We start from the raw sequence: 7,862 nt of genomic DNA on the forward strand, positions 1-7,862 counted from the left end.
TCGTCACAGCCCCTCGCAGGGCTGCTGGGGGGAGCCCAGCCCCACCGGCGTGCTTGCAGCCTCCATCCCCAGCCCTGCTTCCCTCTCCATTGGACGAGCCCTCCGCTCTGGCATGGCGGGCGGAGGCAGACAGCCCACCGGCAGGTGTGAAACCTGCCCGTCCCGGCAGCCTGCCTGCCCGGGAAGGATCCCAGCTGTCCGCTAATGTGCCAGAACCAATGCATTTCGCACTGTCTTGAATGGGGCATTCACATACCGGAGGGCAAACTGCCCAGGCTGCCCGCAGGGGCTGCCCAGCTCCCAGCCAGGACCAGGGGTAAACGCGAATGGGTGCATGGGGAGGGGGTTGAGCCCCTGGGAGCTGTGCCCGACTTGGCCCCCACCTCGTTCCAGGTTGGGGTCTCCATGCTGGGGGGCAGCACAGGGGGCAGGCAGTGCCCCGTGCCCGGCATGGTTTGCACGGCTCTTGCTTGAGTGCTGCCCTTTCCCTGGAGAACAGGGCCGCAACCAATTTCAAAGGGTGAGGTGGAGGTAGGTTTGTTAATCCTTAACGCCAGGTCAGGGGACACAAGGGGACATGGTGCACAGGGACCTGCCATCCCCTGCCACGGCCTCGCTTCGTCCGTGCTTGCTTAGTGAGCGCACTGTGGGTGCAGGCAGTGCCTTGTCCTCACAGCCCAATCCACACCAGCCCAGCCCAGCAATGCTTTCAGGGTCCTAGCAGTGCCCAGCACTGTACCCACCCGCCTGCCTCCGCACAGGAGGCTGGTCCTCACCTCATCCCTGGGCACCCGTGCGTCCCCCAGAGCCACAGCAGCAGGTGCCAGCAGGCTATGCCACAGCCAGCTCCGCTGGGCACGGGGCAGCCAGGGCCAGGGCTGAGCAGGGAGGCAGCCCGGGGTGTCCCGCAGCCCCACGACAACTGGAGGTGGTTTTTATTGTTTAACATTCCTGGTATTTTCTGTCAGGGCTGAACCAATTGTCCTTAATCCGCCAGGCTCTGCTGGCCAAACAAGTGTGGCTGAGCCACCGGCATCCTCTCCGCACGAACAGGCCCCTTTTGTGAGGGGGATTTAGCGTGTAGCCCAGTAAATCCCGCTGGTTTCCTGCGGCAGCGTTCCCACACACCACACACACCCCCTGCCTGCCCCCAGGCCCTGGCATTGCTCCCCCACCCAACCGTGCCTGTGGGCACCCTGCCTGCCCTGGCCCCGGGGCCAGGTACCCACTGCCCAGCCAGAACCTGCCCACTCGGGGGCTGCGTGTTCCTCCTGCACATTGCTGGGATGCGTCTGTGGGTCCCCGCGGGACATGGGGTGTCAGTGGGGCTGAGGAGCTTCCCAGCCACCTCCCTGCGCTGCTGGTCCTGGGCGAGATGCAGTGTTCCTGGGGGGGGTGCTGAGTCCTGAGGGGGTGCTGTGATCCTCGAGGAGATGCTGTGGTCCTGGGGGAATGCTGAGTCCGGGGGGGATGCTGAATTCTGGGTGGATGCTGAGCCCTAGGGGAGATGGCTCTGGTCTGAGGTGGGGATGCTGAGTTTTAGGGGAGATGCTATAGTCCTTGGGGGGATGCTGAGTCCTGATGGATATGGCTCTGGTCCTGGGGGACACACAGTGCCCCAGGGGCAGGAAACCGGCTGGTTCCTCATTCCAGCTCCCGGGATGTGGCTCCCAGCCCCTTGTCTGGAGACGCCTTCGCTTAACGACTCTGTTGTGGGGCCAGGAGCTGCTGTTGTCTTTTCTCCCCAAAACAAAGGCAACTGGATTTTATCTCCGGGGAGAATCTGGCTTTTGTGAGATGCAGAAAGCCTCTGCCCCCGGGCAGGGAGGGATGAGGCTGGGGGGGCTGAAAGGCACCCGGCTCCTGCCTCCCCCACCTGGCACTGCTCCTCTGCCTGCTTCTGCCTGCCATACCCCATGTCCTACACCCTGCGCACCGTGTCCTTGTCCCATGCCTGTGCCCCGTGTGCACCACCGGTGCCCAGGCAGCGAAGGGGAGGAAAGGGCCCCCATTGGCCAGCGGGCAGGGAAAGGGGGCCCATGGGCACCCACACGTGAGGGCACCCACACGTGAGGGCACCCTGTGCTGCTTCCCGGGCATGGGCTGAGGCAGGGGCCTGTCCTCTCTCGCAGAGGGATCCGAACACCGGCAGTTCCTGCATCCCTGGACACTGCACACACATAGATGTAGGCACGCACCCAACCCTCCCCACTTCCATGTCTGCACACCCCCCCATCCATGCACAAGCCCCTGCACACACACCTTCCTGTGCACATACACACACACGCCCATGTATGCACACTTGCACCACCCTGCACACACACATAGACACCCCTCTGCACACACACCTCAGGCACACCACACCCCCCCAGAAACTCACTCCCCCACCCCATGCATGCATCTACCCCCCCAGCCATGCACACCCACTACATCCTGCACACAACCCTCATGCACACATGTGCACCCCCCACGCACACCCCTTCCATGCACACACATCCCCGTGCCCACATACACCACCATCCTGCCACCTACATCCCCGTTTACACACGCACAGCCATGCGCACCCCCATGCACACCCGGGCTCTCTCCCTGCACCGGGCAGAGCTGATCCGCCAGCCCCAGCACTGGCTGTGGGCCCTGTGCTCCAGCCGGGGAGGCCAAGCTGGGGGTCCCAGCGAGGGCGGGCGGGGGGCTGCCCCGCTGCGGCCCCCTCTCCAGCGCGCAACACTGCGCTCGCCCGGCCATGGTCGGCGGCGGGGGAAGCCGGGCTGCGAGCCCCATCTCCTGGCCAGCGGGAGCAGCTCCGCACAGGGCGTGCAGAATTGGGACAGGACGGGTAGCCCCCCCCGCTCGCCCCCTCCGCCGCACACCCACGCCTTTTCGGCCCGTCACAGTGGCGTTCGCGGCAGGCGGGTCCTGGGACTGTGTTGGAGGGGTGGCAAACTCGGCTGGGAAAAATGATCTGCGGCACCGAAATGTATCCTGGCTCCGCTCTCCATCCCATCACCCTCACAGATGGATGGGGCTGGGAGTGGGGCAGGGCGGGGGATTTGGTCTGCAGGGCTGCATGGTGTCCCAATGTGGATCCCGCTTGGACCCACTCAGGGTGATGGGGCCCAGCACGGGGAGGGTACCCCATGGGCATGGGAGCCTGGCGAACCTGACTGTACCTTGGGTGGATGGAGCAAAGCCCAGTGAAGGCTCAGCCTCACTGCCCAAGGCTGGGGCCCTGTACACCCCCCTTAGCTGGGGATGGGGGGGCAGCATGTGTGCCTGAGGGCTGGGGGAGCAGGGAAGTCCCCAAGAGCGGCTGTAGCACCCAGCCGGGCACCCTGGAGCCCTGTCCCTCGGGGACTATCCCTGTACTGCACATGGCTGCTGGGGTGATGGGTCTCCAGTTGGCCCCAGCCCAGCAACAGCTCTTTCACACAGAGCAGAGAAGCTCAGCAGTGATGGCTCCTGTCCCCAACAGCTTGTGGTGGGGGTCCTGCCCCCCACCCACTGCCCTTGTGTGTCTTGGGCTTGCTCCTGCTCTGCCTGTCCTTGGGGCTGCCCCCCCGGAGCAGCAAAGCAGGGGGGCTGCAGGGTGGGGGACTTGGGAGGCCAGGGCCACCCCGGCACAGGGAGCAGACCCCCGCGGCAGAGACAAAAACCCCAGGGCTGCCTCTGCAGGCAGATGTGGGCAGCCCTGCCTGCCTGCAAGCACTGAGCTGCAGGCACGGTGCTGCTGGTGCTGCCAGCACAGAGCTGGGCTGAGCCCCGCTGGCTGCCCCAGCTCTCTGCTGCTCCATCCCCATCGGTTTCAAGCCCCACAAGCTGCTTCCTGGGGGAAGGGGCCCCCGGCAAACCCTCCGGGCAGGATCCTCTCCTCTCCTCTCCTCTCCTCTCCTCTCCTCTCCTCTCCTCTCCTCTCCTCTCCTCTCCTCTCCTCTCCTCTCCTCTCCTCTCCTCTCCCTCTCCCTCTCCCTCTCCCTCTCCCTCTCCCTCTCCCTCTCCCTCTCCCCCGGCCCTCCCCCTGCCCGCCGCAGCTCCTTAACCCTTTCTCCCACGCTCCTGGCCATGCACCAGCTGCCCTCCCCGGCTCTTTGTGCAGGGCCCTGGTGCTGCTCCCCCGGGCCGCACTCCCCACGGGCCCCCCCTGGCCTGCCCTGCTGTCCTCCCACGCCCCCGCAGTGCCCAAGGGTCTGCCGGCGGTTGGACAGCCACAGCCGGGGCCGCTCGCAGCGAGCCCAGCCTGCCCACGAGTCCTGTGGGACCCGCGTGGGCCACAGCTCCCTCTGCATTTGGGTCTGGGGCTCCCGGCCCGCTGGTCATGACCCCCCCATCTCCCCCGGGGAGAGCGAGCAGGAGCCCCCAGCGTGGGGCCATGCTCCCTTCTGCATTGCTGCAGCAGCAGGGAGCTGACATGGCAGGAGCCGGGGCTGTGCATCGGGGGCCATGCATCGGGTGACAGGGAGCAGGGGGACAGGGCTGCTCCCGTGGGGGGAGCACGCCGCCCTGTGCACAGGGACCATGGCCTCCAGAGGGAGCCCACAGTGCCGTGCGGCTCCGCAGCCACCGGCCTGACTGGCTCCGGAGGCCCCGGCACGCTCTGGGAAGCCGGGCTGGGCCGGGGGGCTCGCAGGCGAAGCCCAGCAGCGGGGAGGCCTCTGCATGAGGCTGCCGGCCGGCCGCGCTCCCTGCTGCAGACAAAGCCCTGCGCAGCGACAGCAGGGCCGGCCCGTGCTGCCCGCTGTGCTGCACATCCGGGCATGAGCACGGCGGCGGCCGGGGTGCCATTTGCCTGCTCCTCTGCCGGAAGAGAGGGGCCGGGGAAGGGCCCTTCCTGCGGGTGCTGGCTGCGGCATGGGGAGAGGTGACACAGCAGATGGGGAGTGCATCTGAGGGCATCCCGCCGCCGCCCCCGCCCCGCTCCTCCCTAAGCCAGTAACCACACTGCTGCGGGGAGCACCAAGGGGATCACCGCGGGGCCCATTGGGGAGGGGTCCTCCGGTGCCGCTGGCAGGGATGTGCTGGGGGGGGCAGTGGGATGTGCCTGGGGGTGCCCCAAGCCACCTGGGCACTGCTGCCCAGTGGTACAGCCCCTGCCCACCAGTGTCCTGTGGGGCTGTGCTGTGCCACGTGCCCACGAGCAGAGGGCTCAGTCCCCAGTGGGTGGCACCCAGGGGGGACCAGGCCAGGCACGGGGCCAGTGCCCAGGCTGGGACGTGCCCTGCCAGCAGCCCCGTCTCTCCCTGCCCAGCCAGCATTAAGGGGACAAATCAGCAGAGCGAGGGCAGCTGGCAATGGTCGGGGGCCAGGTTGGGGACAGTCCTAAATCTCTCCCCAGGTCAGCCCTCACTCGCTGGGTCTCGGGCACCAGGCTATGCAGAGAGAGACACGGGGCGCTCCCGCCCTGCACAGGGCCCTGCCCGCCCCTGGGGGGTTATAAATAAACCATTAGCTTTATTTTGGGAACGTGGCGGAAACGTGTGTGGCAGGTTGCTCCAAAGAGAAAGCAGGAAAGTTGGCTGCCGGGCCCCCAACCGGGTGTGCCAGGGTGCGGCCGCTGCAGCGGGAGTTGATCCTGGGTAGACTGGCTGTGCCGGGGGTATTTCCCCGTTTGGGGGGAAACAGAGGGACCCCAGCCACACTGGGTGCTGCCTCATCTCTGTGCGAGTGGGGAGGACCGCATGGACGCTAGGCCTTGGTGCTGAGTTCATGCAGCACTGGGCACAGCGTGGTCCCAGCTCCCACGTGTCACCGCAGCATGTGGGCACCGGGCGAGATGGCCCGCGGTGGGTTGGGTGCCGCTGGCTGAGCCCTGGCATGGGACCTCAGAGGTACAAACATGTCATGAGCAAAACCTCCGACCATGGCGCTTCCTGCCAAGTCACCCCACCCTCTGTGGGTGTGCTGGAGCGGCGCAAGACTGAACATGGCAGTCTCTCTGCCGTGGCAGCACACCAGTGGTGGGACAATGGGTCGGGGACCTTCTTGGTGTGGCCCCTCTGGGGCAGATGCTGGCGAGGAATGGTTGCCCATTGCCAGCTGCAGACAGGGCAGGAGGGAGCGCCCGGGCAGGGCCAAAGTGGCAGCGGGGGAAGCCAGGAGCCCTCGGAGGAGTTGCCAATGCAGGCAGGCAGGGAGGAGGCAGGGCGCAGGGCTGCCCGCAGGTCGGATACCACTGCCCAGCCAAGGTGCCCACCTGCAGCCGCTCCAGGGCGGTGTTTTCGGTGGGGGAAGGCTGCACCCCGGTGGGGCAGCGAGGGCCGGGCAGCGGGTGCTGCCTGCCTGAGTGTGCAGAGAGGCTGCTCCGGGGCCCCTGCCTGGCGGGGGGGAGCGCGGCGCCAGCGCGGCCGGGGGCTCCCGCACGGCCGGGCCGGGGGGGGGGAGAAACAAAGGGCAGCGGCGGGCGGGGAGAGCGGGTCCGCCCGGGCAACGCCGCGCCGAGCCTAGCCGAGCCCCGCGGCGGCACCCAGCTCCCCGCCCGGCACCCCGGGGGGCGGCCGGGCCCTGCCCCCCGCGCGGCCCGGGCAGCACCGCCCCGGTGCCACATCCCTGCGCTGCCCCGGCCGCTGCCCCCCGCCCGGCCGCCCCCGCCCCGTGCCTGCCCAGCCGTGCCGGTGCGGCGGCGGCGTGGCGCGGCGCCCGGACCCGCGCGGCTGGCGGCGGAGACCCCGGCCCCCATCTGGAGGTAGCGACGGAGCCGCCGCCGCCGCGGGGCCGCCGGCCGGCCGAGGGGGGGGGTGGCGGGGCGCCGATGGCGGCCCGGCCCGGCGGAGCGGGCGGGCGCGGGGTCGGCCGCGCGCCGCTCGGCGGCGGGAGGGCGGGCGGGAGCGCGGCGCTCGCTGTCCGGGAGCGGCGGAGCCCGGCGAGGACAGCCAGGCCGCGGGCACCCGGGCGCCGCTCCCCGGCGGGCGAGGCTCGGCAAGGCTCGGCACGGCACGGCACGGCGGGCCCCGCGGAGGGCGACGGCCCGGCCCGCCGGTGCGCGGGAGGGCGGCGGGGGAGCGCGGCCGGGGCGCCGGGCCCGGCCCGCGGCGGACAATGGCAGGGGGTAACCCGAGCCCGGCGGGGGCGGGCGGCGGCCCGCGACCCCCGCCCCGCTGGCCGCCCGATGGGACCGGGGCCGGGATCGGGGCCGAGGCGGGGCAGGCGGTCCGCGCCGCCGGGCAGGAGCCGCCGCCCGCCGGGTGCCCCGCCGGGGAGCAGGGCCCGGCCGACTCCATTTTGTTGGCGCCCGCTCCGCCGCCGCTCGCAGGCCCGCGGCCTGCCCGCCGGCCCCGCGGCCGACGAGGCGGAGCGGGGGGGGGGGGGGGGGCGGCAGCCGGCCGGGGCCCGCAGGTGAGGCGCGGCCGGGCCGCCCCGTCCCGTCCCGTCCCGCCCAGTCCTGTCCCGGCGGGGCCGCCCGGTGCCCCCCGCCGCCGCCTAAGATGGAGGTGGGGGCGGCGGGCCCGAGGGCGCAGGGCCGGGCGGGCCGGGCCGCCATGTGCGCGGGGTCGGGCCGGGCCGGCCGGGCCGGGCCGGGCCGCAGGCGGGGAGCGGGGCCGCGGCGGGGCAGACCGGGCCGCGGGACGGCCGCTGGCGGCGGGGCACGCCGGGGGGGGGCAGCACTGAGCGCCCCCTCCCCCACCCCCCGGGGCGGGCGGCGCGCGGGGGGGGGGGAGGGGGGCGCCCGCCGGGGGGGGGGGGGGGCGCGCGGGCGCGCGCTGATTGGCCGCCGCCGAACCCCAAGAGCGGGCGCGGGGGGCGCGCGCGCAGGCGCGGGGCGCGCGCCGGCGGGATGGCGGCGGCAGCGGGCGCGCGCATGCGGGGGAGGGAGGAGGGAGGCGGCGGAGGAGCGCTGGCGGGGCCTGGCCGGGCCGGGTCGGCGCGTCTCC

The sequence above is a fragment of the Aptenodytes patagonicus genome, chromosome 12, assembly GCF_965638725.1.
Source record: "Aptenodytes patagonicus chromosome 12, bAptPat1.pri.cur, whole genome shotgun sequence".
NCBI classification, from domain to species: Eukaryota; Metazoa; Chordata; class Aves; order Sphenisciformes; family Spheniscidae; genus Aptenodytes; species Aptenodytes patagonicus.